Genomic DNA, 23,895 nt, shown 5'->3' with positions numbered 1-23,895 from the left:
CTATCAGGCCATTGTACTCCAACCTAAAAGACCAAGTGAGACACTTTCAAAAAACAAAACAAAACACATATTTCTCGAATTTCTTTTATTTGTCTATTTTCAGATCAGATTATTTTTAGCTGTTGAGAAAAGGTCTAAAAAGCTAGGGAATAAGAAGTCTATCTTAGTACTACATTATTATATTCTGACATTACGTCTCCAGGTTAGCTCCATGCAGAGGCAGCTGACAAACACAGCTTCAGCAAAAGTCATGATCCATTTATGATTCACTGTCAACAAACAGTGACTGGGGACATGAAACAGCACGATCAGGGAAGAAACAGAGTGGATGAAACAAAGGGTGTGTTTAGCAGCAGTGAGGAAAAGATGTGGCTTAGCAGTAGGATATTGGGGGCCCAAAAATAAAAGCCCATGTCAGGTTAAAGCATTTAGATTTTTATCTAAAGACTGTCAGGGTATCAGGTTGCCAAGCAGAGTTAAATCTGCATTTAGCAACTGGATAGAAGATAGATAAGAGCTGGGAAGACTGGAAGCAAGGAGACGACTTGGGCCGCTGCAGTTATTCAGATGAAAAAAAATGGTTTTCACCACAGTGGTGGCAGTAGAGATGCAAAGGGCTGTCACATGCTACAACATGAGTGAATTTTGACGACATTATGCTAAATGAAATCACAAAACAACAAATACTGTATGATTCTACTTATATAAGCTATCTGAAGTAGTCAAATACATAGAAACAAAGTAGAATGGTGATTACCAGGAGCTGGAACAAGAGGGAAATGGGAGTTGTTTTAATGGATACAGAATTTCAGTTTTGCAAGGTGAAAAAGTTCTGGAAGTTCTGGAGATCTGTTGCACAACAAAGTGAATACACACTACTGAACTGTATATTTTAAAAGGTTAAGATAGTAAATTTCTTACATTCTTTATCCACAATTTTTTTTAAAAAGATGCAAACTGGAGTGCTTTTGTGTGTTTTACATTTTGCTCTATTCAACCTGTGAAAAATATCTCCTGCTATTTTCCTGAGTTATAAAATGAGTTATCACCAAATGGTATCTGATTTGTAAGGCACCATAAGGTTTCACATGGCCCCAAATATCTTACTGTATTACTTTGTCATGGTACTTAATATTTCCTCCAAAGATTTCCTCCAAAGACATTTACTCTTTTATAAAAGGAACATGCTTAAAATATTAATTAAAAAATAACTCAAATATAAGAAGTACTATAGAATAAAAAGTGGAACCTCATCAACTTTCTCACAACCCTACTCCTGGCCTAAAAGTATTATTAATTAGATAAACTAAGTTTATCTAATGTAAATACACAGGAAAATGTAAATATAAAGGAATTAGTCATTCTTTAAGGCCACTCTTTAGTGACTAACATCAACTCATTAACTAGAGATGGTATTTCAACACAAGTACTTGAGTCCCATGTTTTACCTCAAAATTTTAAACCCAGTTGCTGTCTAGCTTTTTCTTAAAAGAAAATTTTTTATTCAAGTGTAAAAATACAGTGAAGTGCACACATCTCAAACAGTTTACAAAGTGAACATACCTAGGAAACCAACATCTAAATCACGATGTAAAACATTACTAACACCTCAGAACCTTGTGCCCTCCAGCTATTTTATCCTCTCAATAAAGGTAACCACTATTCTGATCTCTATCATCTAGTTTTGTCTATTTTTGAACTTTATATAAAGAGAATCCCATACTGTGGAATATTTTGTGCCTGACTTCGTTTCCTCAACATCCTGTATGGGAGATGCAACCATGCTGCTGCATGTTGTGATGGTGTGTCCTTATTACTACTGTGCAGTATTCCGTTATATGTATTCTCCCACACTTATCTGTCCATTCTACTATTGATGGATATTTAGTTGTTTCTAGTTTGGAACTATTACAGATAATGCTATGATATACATTCTTGTACATATCTTTCAGTGTACACGTTATGCATTTTTGTTGGGTATACGCCTAGAAATGGAATTGCTTGGCTGGGCACAGTGGCTCACACCCGTAATCCCAGCACTTTGGGAGGCTGAGGCGGGTGGACCATGAGGTCAGGAGTTCGAGACCAGCCTGGCCAACATAATGAAATCTCGTCTCTACTAAAAATACAAAAATTAGCCGAGTGTGGTGGCACACGCCTGTAGTCCCAGCTACTTGGGAGGGTGAGGCAGGAGAATCGTTTGACCCTGGGAGGCAGAGGTTGCAGTGAGCCGAGATCATGCCACTGCACTCCAGCCTGGGCAACAGACTGAGACTCCGTTTCAAAAAAAAAAAAAAAAAAAAATGGAATTGCTTAAGTTCAAGTTTCCCAGATGCTACTAGAGGTTTCAAAGGGTTTGTATCAATTTATACACCACTTCTGCCAACAGAATTTGAGTGTTCCACTTGTTTTCAACAACAATTTGTATGTCAGCCTGGTGGGTATGCAGTGGTATATCCTTTTTTAAAATTTCATTTCTCTGATACCTAGTGATGCTGAGTACCTTGAGCTAGATTCTGATAGGTATTTGAGGGGCAGACTTAATAATTATCTTAGCGACCAATTGGTTGGAGAGAAAGAAGAGGAAAAATCTAGAATGACAGAAAAATAAAAGACACTTGGGGAAAGGGAGGGAACACAAAACGTAATCATTTCTGAAATGATTAGGCTGTGTTTGCCCAAGAGTGAGTGACACGTAAGATTCAAGAGTTAACTACAACTGAGCCAGGTGCAGTAGCTCATGCCCGTAATCTTAGCACTTCGAGAGGCCAAGGCTAGCAGACTGCTTGAGCCCAGGAGTTTGAGATCAGCCTCGGCAACATGGCAAAATTCCATCTCCAGAAAAAATACAAAAAGTAGCCAGGCATGGTGGCATGTGCCTGTAGTTCCATCTACTTGGGAGGCTGATGTGGGAGGATCACTTGAGCCCAGGAGGTTGAGGTTGTGGTTCAGTGAGCTATGACTGTACCACTGCACTCCAGCTGGGTGACAAGAAAAAGTTAACCGCAACTACTGAGACTCAGTGAGACACATGAAGGTTCTCCCATAAAACGCCCATAATTTAAAAGACAAAAAAACTTCAACACAATACTGCCATATCTGGTGGTAAAGAAAATAAATTTACAATCCTAAGGAGGAAAAATAAACTAAAGTACAATACCTCAAAACCAGAATCTCAACCTGGGTACAGTGGCATGTGCCTGCAGTCCTAGCTACTCGGGAGGCTGAGGCAGAAATAAATATCATAGATGCTTAAAAATGCCCCACTATGACTTTTAGGAATCCCTGTGAAGATATAAAAAAGAAATCTATAGAGTAATGAATCCTGGGCAAATATAATTAAAGAAAAAAGTTAAAGCTTTCATAAAAGACAAGTTCACTAACTGCATGGTTTCATGAAGACATCAGTTAGACAAAAATCTCCTATTTTCAGACCAGAAGGTCATCTCTGACACCTATCAACTTTCTCTATTGTGAGCACCTAAAGAAGATAAGCAAGGACAATGATTAATCAACAAGTATATGAGGATTAAGGATGAGGAACAAGATTTGGAACTAGGCTCTGTCCTCTGAGATTCACCTCACTGTTGGAATTTCTAGCTAATTACTGTTTTCCACCACATATTAGGTGGTAATTAAGACCTTGGCATCTGTCTTCAAATCTTAGCTCTGTCCCTTCTTAGCTATGTGACCCTCAGCAAATGACTTTTCTCTAGCTTCAGTTTTCTCATTTCCAAAATGAGAATAATCATCCACATAACTACTGTCAACATTAAATGAGATAATATAAGTAAACCACTTACTATAATGCCTGACCCATAGTAACTGCTCCATAAATGTTAGCTGACATTATCATATTATCATCTGTAAAATGGGGAGACCAATTCACACACCCATAAGATTGTAAAGAAGCAAAATGACACATACAATGCCTAGGTACACAGGAGGCACTCAATGGTAGATAATGTTATCCCCTACACTTTTTGGGAACTCCGTATCATTCAGTGTCAAACTGAGTATGAAATAGTACAGTGCAGAAATTAAGAACACTATAAAGCTGGATTTCCTGAGTTCAAATCCTGGCTCTGCCACTTAGTATCTGTGTGATCTTCGGCAATTTATTTCCCTTACTGTGTCTTTCTATTTTCATCTGTAAAATGGGAAAAATAATAAGTATCTATCTTACTGGGTTGTTGTGGGGATAATACAAGCCCTCTTTTAAGTGCTTTATATATAAAGTCCTAAAAATAAAACCTGGAACATAAGTGCTATATATATAAATATTAACTATTATTATCTTAATAACAGAGGTATACATGCTTTGAGGCTGCTTTACATCAAAGAAATGAATTTGGACATAAGCAACTTAATATTTTTCTTGCATTTAAGAGAGGCCCAATGGAAATATTCATATACCCATCTTCAAAAATGGGAGGAAAAAAGGCTGAAGGAATAGCAAATTACAACACAGGAACTATATTACTACTAAGTAAATGTGACCTCATCCATCCAGAAACAGGTATGAAGGAAATGTATTTTCCAGGTCTGCCTTAACCATGTAATCACTCAGATAAAGGTGTCCTACATTACAGAGAGAGAGAGGAAAATTTTTCTTGCTCTTACCTCACAACAAACTGATAACCAACACAGCTAACCTTTGTGCATTCTCACATATTTTTCAGATGAAGAAAACATCTCTTAGGACAAAATAATCAATTCTGGAAGCTTTCTTAGAAATGCCTTCCTGCATTATACTAGTCTTTTCTTCCCATATTCCACAAACTTCATCCCTGGGCAAGTCAGAAGAGGTATCCAAAGATGCAAACATGCAAGCAAGTAAGCATTCTTTAGAAATGAAAGGAAATCCTATGCTTGTTCTTACTTAGAAACTTATGGAGTTAATCCTGTGGACCAGCCTTATGTTGCTGACTTACAAAGCAAACAAAATACTAAATTGCATAAGCAACAAATAAAGTCAGTGAATTGTAATTTATCTGTCTAAGGGTCTGTGCCTCCTACCAGACAGTAATTTCTTGAAAAACTACCTTATTCATCACCAGCATTTAGCACATTGCCTGGCACACACAGAAGGTGTTCAGTGAGTGTTGACTGAATACAGTATGAGAGCACCTCCTCCTTGTACAAGGTACTGTTAGGTGCCAGACAGCCAATAATGGTTCACTTAGGTTGATGTCAAAGATTTCTATTTGAAATTTAAATAAAACCAGGTCTGGCTAAAGGGCTGCAGCTGTAGTTGCACCTGCTCTCAACCCAGATTTATTCCCAATAGCAAGGCTACCCTCTTCTGCATGCCTGCTGATATTTCTCTCAAATGATGAGAAGCCACTTCCATGTGGCCCTAGTGTGTAATTCTTTCTGCTCAGCAAAGGAGGCAGTCTAGAATCTTTGGTCATAAAAATATGATGGTTAGCAACAGGAAGCAAGTGCTGGGCAAGCCTGGTACACTTCCAAATGAAATCTTTCCATCTAGAATTCTCAATTGAAGGTGCCAGACTCAATCCAGAACATCTGGATTTGCTTCTCTGGCTTCAAGCTTTCTCCGAGAGAGGGCAGGAAAAAGTATGCTCTTGCCGGCATGTGTATGTGTAACTGTATATTCAAACACTGTACTTTGGATAAGAGTCCAAGACTTGGCAAATGGATGGAATGCAGCACATGGAACTGCCTGAATAGGTACTTATGCTAAGAGAAGGGTTTTCTTGCAAAATATAAACAGGCGGCCGGGCACAGCAGCTCAAGCCTGTAATCCCAGCACTTTGGGAGGCTGAGACGGGCGAATCACGAGGTCAGGAGATCGAGACCATCCCGGCTAACACGGTGAAACCCTGTCTCTACTAAAAAATACAAAAAACTAGCCGGGTGAGGTGGCGGGCGCCTGTAGTCCCAGCTACTTGGGAGGCTGAGGCAGGAGAATGGCGTAAACCCGGGAGGTGGAGCTTGTAGTGAGCTGAGATCTGGCCACTGCACTCCAGCCTGGGCGACAGAGCAAGACTCTGTCTCAAAAAAAAAAAATAAAAATAAAAATAAACAGGCAAGGTGTGAATTGTCCCTCTGTGTCACAAGTTAGAAGAATTCACCCACGAGAATAAGTTCTTAGGAATCAGTGGGGAAATAATGCTCAGAAGCATGTGAGAGGCAAAACAGCACCATTCCCTAGGAAAATAGCAAATTTATCAAACAATAACTCTTTACTTCCCCTATACCAATAAGATAAATATATGTGATTATAATTTGATCCATACAGAAAAAAATATTGAGCTGCAAACTCTGGCAAACAGACAGTGCTGAAATTAAACATTGTGAGCTTTGGCAGCTGCACTATGTACTCTCAGATTCTTACATCATTACTCTGGTAAGGGCCCCGTACCAAGTTGGCATAGTTCTGATGTGGTTTGGAGGGAGACTTTCTTGCCTTTTATTAAAAAAAAAAAAAATGACCTACATATACCCTCTTTTCATGCCACAGGGAAATAAATATTTCCCTTTCCTCCAGATTTTGTTTTAAAGGACAAAGCCATATTGCCAAGTTATTAAGAAAGTGTTAGAAATTATTATGAGATTTTTAAAGGCCACTTAGTACAAGCTCTAAAAAGACTTATAAAACAGTAGACTTCAAAAACAGGATCTCTCTTAAAGTAGTGATAATCCATTTGTGGCAATAAAGAGTAAGTTTATAGAGTGATGATTACCTTATTTATATTCTGACATTGGAATCTTAAGTATCCAGATCTTCAGTAACTTCAAATGCAAAATGAAACAGTAATGTCACCATTTGAGATAGTTCTTCTCACAATATCAGATACATGGCAAGTCCTCAATAAGTACTAGACAAACTTACGAACGACAGAACCTTTAAAATTGGTGATTAGAGCAATCATATACTTAACAGAGCTAGGTGGTCACCTTTACTTCACTCATATTCAAGACTGAAAAAGAATTTACACTTAAGCTAGTTTCAAGATCAAAACTGCATTTGTGGCCGGGCGTGGTGGCTCAAGCCTGTAATCCCAGCACTTTGGGAGGCCGAGACAGGCGGATCATGAGGTCAGGAGATCGAGACCATCCTGGCTAACACGGTGAAACCCCGTCTCTACTAAAATACAAAAAAAAATTAGCCGGGCGTGGTGGCAGGCGCCTGTAGTCCCAGCTACTTGGGAGGCTGAGGCAGGAGAATGGCATGAACCCAGGAGGCAGAGCTTGCAGTGAGCTGAGATCTGGCCACTGTACTCCAGCCTGGGCGACACAGCAAAACTCCGTCTCAAAACAGAACAAAACAAAACAAAAAAAACAAAAAACTGCGTTTGTCCCCTTTCAACAATTAATACCACAAAAACAAGACTTCATTCTCTATTTCCCTCCAGTGGCATCCAAGAAAAACAAAAATTCCAAATCTCAAAAATAACAGGTTAAAGAAGAAAAGAAAAAAAGGCCTTATTGCTCATAAACTAGATATATAATTTGACATGTTTAGAGTGATAGGATTATCTTTCCTATCATGAAATATTTCAAATTTTCATAAAAATTGTCAAAATGGTATAGTAACTACCAAGCTTTACTTCCAAACAATTATTACTGTTTCCTTTTTTCTGGAGACAGAGGCTTACTTTGTCACCTAGGCTGGAGTGCGGTGGCTTGGCCTCAGCTGACTGCAGCCTCAACCTCTCATGCTCAAGTGATCCTCCTGCCTCAGCCCCACAAGTAGCTGGGACTACAGATGTGCACCACCATACTGGCTAATTTTTGAATTTTTTTGGTAGAGACGGGGTTTCATCATGTTGCCCATGCTAGTTTGAAACTCCTGAGCTCAAGCTTCAGCCTCCCAAAGTGCTAGGATTACAAGCATGAGCCACTGTGCTCAGCCTTATTTTACCTTTTGAGGTATAATTAACATATGGTAAGGTAAACAAATCTTACGTCTGATGGAAGTTTTTTCATATGTATTACAGATGTTAACTACTATCCAGATCAAGCTATGGACACACATTTATTGCAGCCCACAGGATTCCCTCATGACCTTTCTCTCCAAAACATACTTAACCATTCTAATCTCAGAGAGTAATATTTTTCACGTTAGGTTTTCCTTTTACCATTAATAATCAAATCCAGTTTTTACTTTCCTGTTTTCTTCATAGTTTGCCAATGTCTATTTCAATCATAAGTATTTTGGCTACAATGACCCCAGGAAACAGAGAAAGTCTATGTAACACACAAAAGACCTTACAATTTAGAATGCACACAAGCTTCCTAACATTTTTAAAGGGACAGAAGACTGAGAATGCTACTGTAAAAGAGACCAAAGGGAAACATGAGATTCATTTTGACTTAAACAAATCCTAAAGAAAATGCACTATACAGTTTCTTGGAAAAAAAAAAAAAAAAAAAAAAAAGCCTGTAATTAGTATAGATTTCTAAATCATTTTTGAGAGAATATTTGGCTGAATATTTCAATCTAAATGTTTTCATTGGCTGTCAGTATCTGAGTAAATCCCATTCCAATTGCATTTTCTTTAAAGTTCACAACCATTTTAAGGCCATGCTCCCATGCTGACAACCTTCCTAAAAGAGCCTGATTCCTGCACGATCTTAGCCCCAGTATATACACACAAATTAAAAGAGAACCCTAATCACCACTTTCTCTTGGAGTAACACCCTAAGTCTGAATAATGTACATATCATCACCCTTCATTAACTGTAGAACTTAGCATTTCAATCAAAGGACACAACGTAGCTGATCTGACATATTTAGCAATGTGCACCACTGCTGATATGCTCATGCAAACCAAGCACTTCTGGGGACAACTGGAGAACAATGGAGTGAGACAGAAGATGTAAGTATAATAACAAATGCAATAACCACCACCTTATCAGAAAGGCTGTTGGAAGCATTTAAGATAATACAAAGAAAGGCTGTTACTGTTCTTACCTCCTCACCTCCTCAGACTTACCTGGACCAAGCTATGATTTGAGAGAAATGCTCCCCCCTCCCCTCACTTCCAAATCCTGGAGTGGCGCAAATAAGGATCTGCTTCTAACAGCCAAACTCTCTCTAGTTCATTTATATAACTGAATATCCCTGGATGAGTTACAAACGGGACATTTAGATAAATTCCTTTAATCAGTTTGCTTTCATATAGCCTAGTTAAGACCTCACTCAGGAAACACAAATTTAAGAAAGTAGTAAGAAAGCCCTAAAGGGGAGGGACCCAGTCCTAAGAACTTTCTAGAAGAAAAAAAGTTATGCTGAGGGCATTCTAGGAAGAAAAGGCAGGTGGCCCCGGTGGTTCGTGCCTATAATCTCAGCTACTCACGAGGCTGAGGCAGGAGGACTGCTTAGAAACTAGCCTAAGCAACGCAGCAAGACCCCTGTCTCTAAAAACAAAAGAAAGAAAAGGTCCCCATTTTGCATGTGGCTTATAAAGAACTTACAACTCTCTGTCCTCTATCCTCACCTCAAGTTCCCATTCAAGATACTAGCTAGGTATTTGTAGTTAGTTCCTTATATACCTGTTATTCTTGAAGTTAATCTCACAGCGACTGTACAAAAATAGAGGAATTTTCATAACTGGTTGCTTCTGATCAGTGTTCATTTTGGAGACATCGATAATCACCTGTCAGTTACTGGCTATATTGTGACTGACATCTTATGGATGCTTTGTTCTCCAAACTGATTTGTTAAGCTGCAAACTGGCTACTTCCTATGTTAAAACGACTAGCAAGCTAGACCTGTATAACTTTCTTCTATCTGCCTTAATCTAAAAACTAAATGTAGTATCAACTCAACTCAGCAGGTCCGCACCTGCCCCCTGATTATCTTGTCATAAAACCATCTATAGGGAGCCAAGGAGGGTACCATTTAACAATGACACAATTGCTTGCAGTATAACATTAGCAGTATGAACAAAAGCATTTTTCAAATCTTAAGAGTTTGAAAAAAGGCTGGGCACAGTGGCTGATGCCAATAATCTCAGCAATTTGAGAGGCCAAGGCAGTGGATCACTTGAGGTCAGGAGTTCGAGATCAGCCTGGACAACATGGTAAAACCCCATCTCTACTAAAAATACAAAAAAAAATTAGCCGGTCATGGTGGTGAAAGCCTGTAATCTCAGCTACATGGGAGGCTAAGGTAGGAGGATAGCTTGAACCAGGGAGGTGGAGGTTGCAGTGAGCCAAGATCACACCACTACACTCCAGCCTGGACAACAGAGAGAGATTCCATCTCAAAAAAAAAAAAAAAGTAAGAGTTTGAAAAAAGACCTAACACCCACCAAAATTATGGATGCCTACTGCAACTTCCAAAACAGACAAGAGTATAGGGTGATTATTTATATCTCAAAAGGAAATTACGAGTTATATATTACATATAATTATAGTTGATGTGTTTATGTGTCTGTGTGTGTATACATATACACACACACGTGTGTGTGTTTATGTACGTATAAGTAGATCATGATGTGTGACACTGGAAGAATGTTCCAAAACAGGAGCTATTTATTACAAATAGCTACTAAATGCTGAACCCTGCACCAGGCACTATTAACCTCTGCATCTGGACACTGTTTAGCATGCTGTGTACTGCTCATTTTCCCAAAACCATAAAAAAGCAAATGCTATGTGATTTACTTCTTATTCCCCCACCACCAGAATAAAACCCACATAGTAACAATATTGTCCAATCAATATCTATTAAATAAACTGAACTGACTTCATTATAAAAAGATAACCTTGAGCAGAGGGATCAGTGAGACTCAGAAAATACATAGTTTACAATGTGAACACACAAAAAAACGGTGTATAAAGTACACAGGAAAAATTAAGTTGCTAAATACTTCGGCAATAAGCATTGAGAGACCAACCTTTATTGAGCTCCATTGTGCAAACGAGCCCTTAAATACCATGGCAAAGCTGCAGGGGGATGCCAAAACAATGCAGGGTTTGTCTCCTCTCCTATAGCCCACTGCAGCCATGAATGTTAGCTCTGAAGGGACTATGGGAGTTTCCCACCATTTGCCTAGAGTTTCCTAACATTTGAACTCCAAAGCAGTGGTTCTCAAAGTATGGCCCATATATGTCTCCCAGACTCTTTCTGGGAGTCTGAAAAGTCAAAACTATTTCCATACTAACTCTAAGACATTATTTGCCTTTTTCACTATGTTGACATTTGTAATGATGGTGCAAAGTCAATGCTGGGTTAAACTGCTGCCCTTGGCAGTAATTAAGTAGTGGCACCAAAATTACCAGTAGTCACTGTATTTGTCACTGTCACACACTACAGAAAAAAAGACGGAAAGCCATTTTAACTTAATAATGTCCTTGATGAAGCAGTAAGATTTAGTGATTTTATTAAATCTTGACCCTGAGCAAACATCTTTTAAAATATTTTGTGTGACAAAACAGTAGGTACACATAAAGCACTTCTGCACACTGGCTGCTTCAAGAAGCAGCACTGGAGTTACTGTTTACGTTGTAAGCTGAACTAGCCCATTGTTTTCACTGACTATCATTTTACTTACACTAAACAAATGTGGTTATTCACACTTGGGTATCTGACAGATATTTTCTTGAAAATGAACAGAGTCAGCATGTCACTTCAAGGAAAACAAGTGACAGTATTTGTTGCCAATGATAACATTTGCGCTTTTTTTTTTTTTTTTTTGAGATGAAGTCTCACTCTGTCACCCAGGCGGGAGTGCAATGGTATGGTCTCGGCTCACTGCAACCTCCACCTTAAGGGTTCAAGTGATTCTCCTGCCTCAGTCTCCTGAGTAGCTAGGACTACAGGTGCGTGCCACCACACTCAGCTAATTTTTGTATTTTTAGCAGAAAAATTTTATGTTGGCCAGGCTGGTCTTGAACTACTGACCTTGTGATCTGCACACCTTGGCCTCCCAAAGTGCTGGGATTACAGGCGTGAGCCACCACACTCAGTCCAACATTTGAGCTTTTAAGCCAAAATTAGAATTTTGGGAAATTTTTATCTGTCACTGTGAGCTTCACAGGTTCCAGATATTTAAAGATATATCTGATGAGTTCAATGATATTTACAAACTTAATTTTTTGATATTATGAAATGTGTCAATATTTAGAAAATCTGCATAACTCAGTGAACAAGTAGTTTCCAAATGACCAATGTATGATGTCACAAAATCATGCTTGGGTAAAAGATCCATGAAAAATGCATGATAGACAAATGAATTATAATAAAATCGAGTATGAAAAGTTCATTGATACAGTTTCTGATTCCATACTGCAACTTTTTTTTTTTTTTTTCAGAGCAAGTTTTGCTCTTGTTGCCCAGGCTGGAGTGCAATGGTGGGATCTTGGCTCACTGCAACCTCCACCTCCTGGGTTCAAGCCATTCTCCTGCCTCAGCCTCCCGAGTAGCTGGGATTACAGGCGCCCACCACCACGCCTGGCTAATTTTTTTTTTTTGTATTTTTAGTAGAGACAGGGTTTCACCATGTCGGCCAGTCTCGAACTCCTGACCTCAGATGATCCACCCGCCTCAGCCTCCCAAAGTGCTGGGATTACAGGCGTGAGCCACCGCACCCGGCCGCAACTAACCTTTAAACTACCAAGTATTAAGATCTAGTACAGTATCACAAGAAAGAATATGCAAAATTGTCTGAAGTGACTATAAAAAAATCTTTTTTCTATATAACTACATAAAACCAGAATTTCTTTGCATACTTTAACCCAAACAATATACTGCAACAAATATATGCAGATATGAGAATTCAGCTGTCCTTTATGAAGTCAGACATTAAACAGATCTACAAAAATGTAAAACAATGTCATTCTTCTCACCAACTAAAAAAATATATAGCTATTTTTACAGCTTTATTTTAAAATATTACTTATATTAATATATAATGGTTTATCATTTTTATTTAATCTTTAAATTAATTAAAATATTTTTAAGTTTCTCTGTTTAATTTCTAGAAAGTAGTTATAGCCCACATAAATAAAAGCTCTTGGGAATCTCAATAATTTTTATGAATGTAAAGGGACCAGAAAGTTTGAAAAACATTGCTCTATGGACAATGATTCTTTCTTTGTGTGGCAAGAGATCTTACGGGTCCTGATTCTGTTTGGTTTGGGCCGGTATAATTTTTTATGAAAAAGTATGGAGATTGAAGTAACATATAGCACAGTCAAGACTTGAATCCAAGGCCTGGCACAGTGGCTCACGACTATAATCCCAGCATTCTGGGAAGCTGAGGTGGAAGGATCGCTTGAGTCCAGGAGCTCAAGACCAGTCTAGGCAGCATAATGAGACCCCATCTCTGCAAAAAATTAAAAAATTAGACGTGGTGGTGCATACCTGTGGTCCCAGTAACTTAGGAAGCTGAGGTGGGAGGATCACTTGAGCTCAGGAGGTTGAGGCTGCAGTGAGCTGGAATCACGCCACTGCACTCCAGCCTGGGCCAGAGAGAGACCCTGCCTCAAAAAAAAAAAAAGAAAAGAAAAAAGAAAGAAAAGACTTGAATTTGGATCTCCTGACTTCAATTTTATGTTCTTTCTAAACCACAATTCCTCTGCTTACTAAGACAATAATTTAGAAACCCCTTGTTCCATTCTTTACAATAAGCTGGAAGTTTGGTCAAGTAATTATAATAATAGTAGTAACAAATTTGAATATTATATGCCAGGTGTTTTTACATTCCTGCTCTCACTTAATTCTCACCACTCTGATATAAACACAATTGCTGCTGGGTGTGGTGGCTCACGCCTGTAATCCCAGCACTTTGGGAGGCCAAGGCAGGTGGATCACCTGAGGTCAGGAGTTTGAGACCAGCCTGGTCAACATGGTGAAACCCCGTCTCTATTAAAGATACAAAAATTAGATGGGCATGGTGGCAGGCACCTGTAATCCCAGCTACTCAGGAGGCTGAGGCAGGAAAATCACTTGAACCCAGGAGGCGGAGGTTGCAGTAAGCCAAGATCGCACCATTGCACTCCAGCTTGGGCAACAAGAGTGAAACTCCATCTCAAAACTAAAAAAATAAAAATAAATACAATTACTTATTAACCTTCATTTTACAGATGAAAAACCACTTTTACTTTTTTACAAGGATAAACCACTTGCCAAAAGTCACACGGTTACTAAATGGCAGAACCAGGATTTGAAAACAATACTTCTAATAGATGTATTAGCAAAAAAGTCTCACAACTGCCAATCAAAACATTTGTGTGGATACTAGCAATGTGGCATTTATTGAAATAGAGCACCTGTGACTCTTGTCCAGTGTGCCTTAAAATACAGACAGAACAAAACACCAGCCTGGAGTATGGCCATACAAATTTAGTTCTACACAGACAGCAAGAAAATAAGCAAATAGGGAGATGTGCTAGGTATGACCAAGCTGCCTCTCTTCCTTACCCATCTGCAACTCTACCATGACCCATTAAAAAGGAGTGACAGAAGTCAAGGATGAAGGATACATCACCAACAGCCGGGATAGTGAAAACTCTTGGCAGATGTTCTCTAAGCTCTAACTCCCTGCCTATGCAAACTAACCCCCAACCCAAGTCCTCCTGGCTTTATGACACTGAGTGTTGACAAGAGCCATTATTAGTGTCCAAGCTCTACTTTCTTCAGGCTGATGACATGTGTCAGCCCTTGATTCCTGGTGCCACTCTTGCCTGCCAACTCAGGAAAGGCTTCTGTAATGCCTTCGGCTTTTCTGAAACACCTTCAAGACACAAGGTAGCAGCTGATACCAGCTCTCTCCCGAGGATGGACACTTGGCCAGGAGCCCAAGCTGAAGTGGATTAGGAGGTTCTTGATCTCTATTAAAATAATTCCTACCTTCTCACTGGCAATTAAAATAAATTCCTCCCCAGAGAGCAGCCAGGGATTCCTCGAGCATCTTCCATCCAGTGGTAGTCACCTTTGATTAAAGAAAAGCGGTAAAGTGTAGCAGCAGCTGATAAATGTCAGACCCTGGAGGACCGTCACAGAGTTTAGATCACTTTATAGCTATTTCTCATTTCATACCATGGACAGATTTTACGCCAACACCACTCAGCATTGCTTACTTAGTTAAATGCTTCAGGAAAGCCGACCAAATCCAAGTCATTGGTCCATTTACAATAGTTTTGGGCACATCCCTGGGGCTAAGATGTTTGACCCATCAGGCAGATTTTGACTTGAAGGCTATCTATCTTGCAGATGGCCAATAGGAAACTACTGCGGAAAAAAAAATTCTTTTTCATGATGGAGAGACAGCGTGGTATAATTATGATAAACACACATACATGTAGATTTCAATTCTGACCCTGCTGTGTGACTCAGAATCTTCATTTCCCTTCTAAATCTGTTTCTTCATCTGTTAAATTAAGATCTTTAGCCTAAATAAGAGATTCCCAAATGTCCATAAAATTACTGCACCAGAATAATATGAATGCTTTTGAAAAATATATAATTTACTCCTAGAAAAGCTGATTTACTAAGTCTGGGGTGATGCCTAGGAATCTGTACTTTTAGCAGGCTACATTTCCCATCACTACCACTTTTTCTGGGAGGAACTGGGGAAGACAGGGTCTCACTCTGTCACCCAGGCTGGAGAGCAGTTGCACAAGCACGGCTCACTGCAGCCTTGACCAAGTATTGGGCTCAAGCCAATACTGCCACCTCAGTCTCCTATGTAGCTAGAACTACTGGCACACATCACGGTGCCGGGCTAATTTTTTTAATTTTTAGTAGAGATGGGGTCTCCCCACGTTGCCCTGGCTGGTCTCAAACTCCTGGGCCCAAGTGATCCTCTTGCCGTGGACTCCCAAAGTGCTGAGATTACAGGTGTGAGCCACTGTGCCCAGCCTACACTTTTAATTCTGATGCAAAGTCAGGTTTGGAAACCATGAGACTAAACACACATTTTAAAATAAAAGTTTTAAGACATCATATTTTGGAAAAATTCAACTATTTGCTGGAAATAACCAAGAAAGGCATTTTCCCTGTTATGAATAACTCAAAACAGTTATGAAATGGATGTCTACTTACCAATAACTTACAAAGCCTTAACACAAATCTATACTCTACCTGAGGTGATAATAAACTTTGTAAGAACAGAGCTCAAGTTTTTAAAGTATAAATTACTGTATGATTAAATTTAACCCAATAAACAAAAATAAGTCAGAGGAAGAAATAGTCTTATATCACTGATACATCATCTGTGTTTCATAATTGTAAAAAAGGAAAGACTGAGTTCTTTGGTAACTGTTCTTATTTATTTCATTAACTGGTTGTTCCCAGTTACTCGGGAGGCTGAGGCAGGAGAATGGTGTGAACCTGGGAGGCAGAGCTTGCAGTGAGCCGAGATCATGCCACTGTACCCCAGCCTAGGCCACAGAGTGAGACTCTGTCTCAAAAACAAAACAAAACAAAAACAAAAAAAACACAACTGGTTGTTGCAAAACACATGCCTATCGGCTTTAAAGAACTTTTAAAATCTCGTTCAACACTTTTCACACACTACAATACAAACCAAGATTCTCTCCAGTTCATTCTTTAATTTCCATCAAAATCACCTGCTGCATGATATTGGTTCCTATTGCTTTTACAGCTTTATATTCCCAACTTATTATTTCAGCTTAACTTGAACAACAATCCCTGGTAGAGTAACTCAGAAGAGTTTTTCAATGATTACAAATATCCTGTGAATTAATTTACCATGAAAAAAATGAGTCCTGCTTCCTGCGGGTTTGCAAAATAATCTAAAATAGCAATACCTCAAGCACGTGAAGTCACTGTAACGAAGGGATGGAGAAATCACATGCTTCTTTAAAAAAAAATTTTTTTTTTGAGACAGGGTCACTCTGTGTTCCCCAGGCTGGAGTGCAGTGACAGAAACACAGCTGACTGCAGCCTCAACCTCCTGGGTTCAACTGATCCTCCTGCTTCAGCCTCCTGAGTAGCTGGAGCCACAGGCACACACCACAATGCTCAGCTGATTTTTTATTTTTTTGTAGAGATGGGGGTCTTGCCATGTTGCCCAGGCTGGTCTTGAAATCCTGGGCTCAAGCAATACCTCCCTCGTTGGCCACCTAAAGTGCTGGGATTGCAGGCATGAGCCACTGTCCCAGGACAAGATACTTTGAAAGGCTTTTAAGTATGCGTCCCATTTGAAGAGAAATACTGCCCTATCACTAGGCCAATTTGCTATCTCAGTTACTTGGCCTGTCCACATCCTCTTTTTTTTTTTCCTTCCTTTTAAGAAATCAGGTCAGGTCACACTCTGTCACTCAGGCTAGAGTGCAGTGGCGGCACGATTAGAGCTCACTGTAGCCTCAAACTCCTGAACTCAAGCAATCCTCCACCTCAGCCTCCTAGGTAGCTGGGACTACAGGCACAGGCCACCACAACCAGCTTATTTATTTATTTATTTATTTATTTATTTATTTATTTATTTATTGGTAGAGACAAGGTCTTGCTATGTTGCCCAGGCTGGTTTCAAACTCCTGGCCTCAAGTGATACCCCCGCCTCAGCTCCCAAAGTGCTGGGATTATACATGAGCCACCATGCCCAGCGCCCCTGACATCCCAAACAGCTAAGGTAATCTGATATAAAGTTGCCATGTAAAATTTTAAAATGTTCCAAGCTACTGAGTTTAAATTTCTAATTCTACCTCTCAACTCCTTGGTAAAACCTTAAGCAGACTAAATATAATAATGACCATTATCCCATATACAACTTAACCTTTGAGGTTCTCTTTTTTTCTCCTTCCTAACATTCAAGTAAACACTGTAGATTCAGCAGGCTCCTTTATGACCAGTACCTTAAAACAACACACTATTTTGGCCTAACTTAAAAACCAGAATCAGTACTCATAGTGCTGGGATCAGATGCAAACCAAATGGTTGCTGGGAAAGTGGGGGGAGATGGGAAACTTGCAAAATAAGATAGCTAAAGTCATTTAAATATTTGCGTAACTTCTCATTTGACAATTTCTTTTAGAAGGGATTTGTTCCAAGACTCCCAGCAGACTCTTGAAACTTTGAATAATACACAACTCCATATATATTATGTTTCTGCCTATACATACATACCTATGGTAAAGTTTAATTCATAAATTAGGCACAGTAATACAGTAACAATAACTGATAATAAAATGGACCAATTAAAACAAATATGCTATGAGTTGGCTGGGCACAGCGGCTCATGCCTGGAATCCCACCACTTTGGGAGGCCTAGGTGGGAGGACTGTTTGAGGCCAGGAGTTTGAGACCAGCCTGGGGAACATAGTGAGACCCTGCTTCTATAAAAAAATTTTCTAAATCAGCCAGGCATGGTGGCATGCACCTGTAATTCTAGCTACTCAGGAGGCTAAGGCAGGAGGATTACTTGAGCCCAGGAGTTTCAGGATACAGTGAGCTGTGACTGCACCACTGTACTTTAGCCTGGGCAACAGAGCAAGAGATCCTGTCTTTAAAAAAAAAAAAAAAAGTTATGTGAATGTGGTCTCTCTCTCAAAATATCTTCTTGTACTGTACTCACCTATTTTTGAGAGTAACTGAAACCACAGAAAGCGAAAACGCATATAAGAAGGGACTACTATAATTGTATAAGCACAGAGTTACCGTAATGGTTGGTATCTGCAATTAGTACAGAACTTAGTGAAGTCTAAATAGTTACTTTTCCTGGAACCATTGCTACTGGGCTATACCACATAGGTTATGCTTCAGGGAAAAGTGATGGCAAGAGTATGCACTGCTACTGGCAAGTAGCCACTCCTAACAAGATGGAGACCAAGGCTTCCAAAAAAAGCAACATCATATCAGTGACAAGACTAGATTGAGAAATCTTGCTCTATAGCTATGGTCAGAATTTCTTAACCTGAAGTTCACAGACAAATCCACCAAGGAGGTGATAAATGAGTTCCTGGATTCCATAATTGAAACAGCTTTCAAAATGTGTTTATGTACATGTATTTAGGGAAAGAATCCATAGCTTTCCAGAGAGTTTTAAATAATATTATCTAATTCAATCCTCACAATCAATGAAGAAGGTACTAATATTCTCAGTTTATAGACTGAGGAAACTAAAATGTTATGGGAAATGAAAACCTTACCAAAAAAGTGGTAGAGCATTAATTTCAAATATGTCCTTAAAACACATATACATACACATACAACAGCTAGTCAGAGATTGTTTTAACTATAAAAGAACAGGTTTTTATATTAGCATATATGGCCTAGAAGCCAAATACTGGGGAAAACATGCAATTTTATTTATTAACATAGAAATAATAGTTGTAAATGATTTTAACAACTTAAATATTTTTGAAATAACATATAAATCTCCATTTTATAGATAAGTAAGCAAAGAAATGGAGAGGTTAAGTAATTTGTTCAAAGATCACACAGCTAGTAAAATTCAAAGTCACAATTCTGACTCCAAAATCTATGCTCTTTACTATGCTGTAAAAACTGCTTCTCCAAACATTTAATACATGAAATTTTTAACTATGGTCATTTTAAAGGGAAAAAAGCAAGAAGGCCAAAGAATCATCCAATTTGGAAAAGTTTGTTATAATAAGGTACTTCTTTTATTCTATTCTAGCACATATGAAGCAAAAGCAATGGGAGACAAGAGAAGCAATTACATTTGCATGCTCTTTCAGGTACATAACCTCATTTGATTTTCACAGCTGTGTGTGCAGGAAGGGCAAGTACTATTTGTCTCACATTTTAAAGATGAGTTAACTGACACTCTGAGAGGTTAACCTCACTACTCACCATTACGTGAACATTTCTGCCTCTAAGATTTCCTGTGCATGGTTTTCCATTGGAATTAGCTCCCTTACTCTGTCTAGTAAAAATTCAACTAACCTTTTAAAGTGTAGACCAGGTTAACCTACTTAGATATACCTTTCCTGGCACTTGTAGGCAGAATTAACTCCTCTTTTCTCTGTTCTCCCTTAATGTAGTTCACACCTTCCACCAGGCATCCTCTTTGTCATCAGTTGTATTTATGTGCAGCTCCCTAGTCAGATACGGGGCTCCATGATGGCAAGCGTTATATACAGGAAAAACAATCCCTAGGATTCTACCGCCGAATCAGTAAAAGGATGAATCAGAAAACTAGCACAGTTTGGCAAAAAGAAACATGAATTCACACTGACATGCTGTTGTTACCTTCATAACTTAAGAATTTATCCTCAAAGTTAGCAGCATTATCCCCAAACGCTTCTAGTGATGCTCCCTGCACAGTGCTTGGGAAATGCCTAGGCAGACAGCACCTGAGACAATGACTCCTCTTCTATCAGCTCCTAATCATTCAATTTTAATACATGTGCTGCCAAAGCAAACACGCTACTAATCATCCAAATACATTGTTTTATTGAGTTTATGCTTCTTATTTCTTCCAAGTATATCAAGAAGTCCCAGGAAGACTATGAAAACACTTACATCCCCATGTTGGAGACATGTGGGTTTCAATATCTCATGGTATCTCTGGAAAAAGAAAGGAGGTAAGTGAAATGATGAAGAAATGGCATAGTGAGTTCTAACAAATTCAAAACCAGTCTAAATCAAGAGTTAAACAGTTGGATTGGCTTGTTAAATGTCAGCCTATATAACTGTTCATTTTTTTTAGAGACAGATTCTCACTCTGTCACCCAGGCTGGAGTGCAGTGGTGGATCACAGCTCACTCTAACTTCAAACTCCTGGGCTTAAGGAATCCTCCCACCTCAGCCTCCAAAAGTGCTGGGATTACATGTGCGAGCCTGCCTGGTCACTCTTAGCTAATTTAACCCTTAACTTTTTTTTAACCCTTAGACTTTATCCTTGCACTCAGTATACAAACCCCTTAGCCAAACTCACTAAAAAAACCCAAATGTGTGCTCAAACTTGCTTGATAAAAACTAAAGAACTTAAAGGAATGAGGGTGATGGAGGTCATTATGCCATGATAGACAATTATTTCAAATACAGTGGGCAACGCCCCTATGTCATTCCAGAAACCTACCTTTCTGTAGTTTTTCCAAGTCTGTGAAAAGCATTCTTTTTAGAATGCTATGAATTTAAGGAATAATATTTTGTAAGCATCTGAAGGTTTGGTGAAGTCAAAATCAGTATTTTTTTAAAGTCTAAATATTTATCCAAATAGTATAAGGCTTGACATCTCTTTATATTATTGGACCAAGAGGAAGACTTTTTAAAATAAACCCATTAAAAAGTTTTAAACATATTACACAGATACAGTTGCCTGATTTTTGTGTGTGTGTATACAATTTACTGTCATAACACTGAAAACTCAACAAAGCTGGCTAATGCAGAGTTTTGACAGAGGGTGAATTAAGCTGATGCAGAAGGTAAACAGTTTACATTCAAACCTAAATCTCAGTGGTTGATATATTCTCTTTTAATGTGTACCATTTGGCTGCTTTAAAAATGAATTTGAGACCAGTCAGCCTTTAGTATTTAAACCTAAAGCAAATAGTAATAACTATCCCCGATTGGAGATTAACCTCAATTCAGCAAGCAGTTCTGTAAGCCCTTTTCCTATTAAGTATTCCTAGATCCATCCCATTGTAAATCACATATTCTGAAGATTCATATTATTAATTCATTTTTCAGATTTTTCATCACAGACATTCAACAGAATCAAAAATAACCACTAGTCCTATAATGTACTGGTACCCTTTCAGCCAGAACAAATGGCATCTGACATTTTAGTTATACTCTGTGTTCTCAACTAAGAAGAAATGCGAGCTTTAAGTGGGTTTTTGTTTTGTTTTTTGCTTTTTCAATATGGAAAATAGCTTGTGGACTATCATTAACACCTCTGTGGCAACTTTAGTAACGCAGGATCTCAGCAAAGGAGATCATCAATCATGGAGGTTGAGTTTTTTCATCTTCCCCTATGACCTCACCTACAGACCTACCTGCTATTATTATAGGCAAACAAGTAGAAGAAATTTACATATTGACTTTGGCTCTGCAGTGATGGTTCTACTCCCAGATATCAACAGCAAGTTCTGTAGTAGACAAGAGAAGCAGTATGATCAGTGAACACCGGAAACATGAAGTCCAGTATTCATGTTCTGGCTTATAACCTTGGCTCCTGGCAATGTAACTTTAGGCAAATCACTTCATCTCAAGTTTTTTCATCAGGAAAATGTGGGTTGTTGAGAACTTAATAAGATAAAACATACAAATCCTAGCACATAGCAGATCCCCAATATATGTTAATTTCTTACCCCTGTTCTTTAACAATTAAAATACTACTGGAAAATCAGGTATTTTACATTTTTAGAATCACAAAATAGTACCATTCAAAGACATTTTCTCAGACATTCAAGTCTGCTTGTATAAATTACTACACAGTCTATCCCACAGTTTATTAGTTCTCTGCTGTACACAAATCGATTTTATAATTTAAATACTCTCGACTTGAAACCCAGAGAGGAACATGAGAGCCTCCAGTAGCAGTGGTCTCACTGCTCACTGGTTCTTGGAATGTGGATGGGAGAACGAAGAAGGGCTATCAGGCCAGCCTTCAGAGGACTCCAAGGAACATTCAACGCTGTCGGTGAGTTTGGGATTTGAAAAAACCACTGACCGTTGACTGTACCTCGGGGTCCTTACAGACGACACTACATTTCCTGAAGCAAAAGAGCAAGTTGTACCTTCACATGTCACATGAGTTCACCAGAAATGGTCCTGCAATCCCCCAAATGTGGTCCAGTGAAATTTATTCCTATTGCTCACTGTTCCTTGCTTTCTGTTGTGTGGGTTTTTTTGTTTGTTTTTACAAAAAAGTATTTCATTTCAACAAGGTAAGGAGCAGTCCATGATGATATCTAATGTACTTAACTGTCTCCTAGATATGCACCATTCTGGTGAGAAACAGGATGTAGCAAGTAAAAATTTATTTAAAATACGTATTTTGTTTTGGAATAAAATCTAGTTAAATAATTACTCCCATTTCTCCCACATCCTCTCAAAATTTTTAATTAGGGGCAAGGGGAGGATTTAATAAGCAAAAATAGCACAAAATTATCCAGTTGTGACAGTTCTTATCAAATTTCACTTTGAATTAGCGTTAATATGGTTAACTTTTGATATCCCAGTTAGAGCATGAGCTATGCCCACATATCCCCACATATGCTTATTTAAATGTTTGCTAAATTCAAGCAAAAAGTTAGCCCTGGCGTCGGTCAGATCTGGGATGAATCTTGGCTCAACCCCTTAACTAGTTGTTTGACCCCCTAAGCAAGTGTCTCTGTTTTCTCACATATAAAACAGAGGCTAAGAGTACCTATCATGGAGTTTTGAGATCCAATGAGATAATATATGAGGTGCTTTGTGCCATTACTAGCCCAGAGCAAATGCTCAATATATGTAAGCTGTTATTATTAAACTCCAACATAATCTGCTAATTTACCTCGAAAAAGCACTCATACTTCTCGGTTTAAAACAGAGAGGAAAAGCAGGTCCCTCAGCTGTGGTTTATAGGTACTAATACGCAAGGGTTGCCTGTGTGTCGCAGTGCTACCTGTGAGGTTCTCCAAGTTCTCCTTCCTTCTCTGAACCACAGTTTCCTCATCTGCAATAACCTCCCAGCTCCAATGTCAATGTTATGGATACTTATGTAGGCCTTCAATCATGCAGGTAGCTGGTTACTAAGGGAGAAGCCAGAAACACAGATTTCAAATAACTGAGATGGAAAAGAAGAGCCAGGAGTCAGGGAGGGCAAAGGCAACCCCACCAACTGAAAACACTGATGGCTGCACTCAACATTCATTGCTGTCGGTGGGTTTGAGTCTGAATCAACTCACTGATCGATGAATGCAAACTGCGGACCAAACAACCCAAAGGAAGCAAAAGCATGTGCAGAGAGTCACCTGAGTGCATCAGCTACTGCTGTG

The 23,895-nt window shown here is 38.9% G+C and overlaps 1 protein-coding gene and 2 non-coding genes across 6 annotated transcripts in view; 2 read left to right on the top strand and 1 right to left on the bottom strand.

Annotated features, from left to right (window-relative positions):
• NR6A1 (nuclear receptor subfamily 6 group A member 1) overlaps positions 1 to 23,895 on the bottom strand; it is a 254,770-nt gene that overhangs the window by 154,038 nt on the left and 76,837 nt on the right. The window lies entirely within an intron of this gene.
• MIR181A-2 (microRNA mir-181a-2) lies at positions 22,502 to 22,611 on the top strand. The gene has a single exon (NR_032032.1). It is a non-coding gene; the product is annotated as a microRNA mir-181a-2 (primary transcript).
• MIR181B-2 (microRNA mir-181b-2) lies at positions 23,748 to 23,836 on the top strand. The gene has a single exon (NR_032427.1). It is a non-coding gene; the product is annotated as a microRNA mir-181b-2 (primary transcript).

The sequence above is a fragment of the Macaca mulatta genome, chromosome 15, assembly GCF_049350105.2.
Source record: "Macaca mulatta isolate MMU2019108-1 chromosome 15, T2T-MMU8v2.0, whole genome shotgun sequence".
NCBI lineage: Eukaryota > Metazoa > Chordata > Mammalia > Primates > Cercopithecidae > Macaca > Macaca mulatta.
Note: the sequence above shows the minus strand (reverse complement) of the source record. Positions and strands in the feature narration are given on the sequence as shown.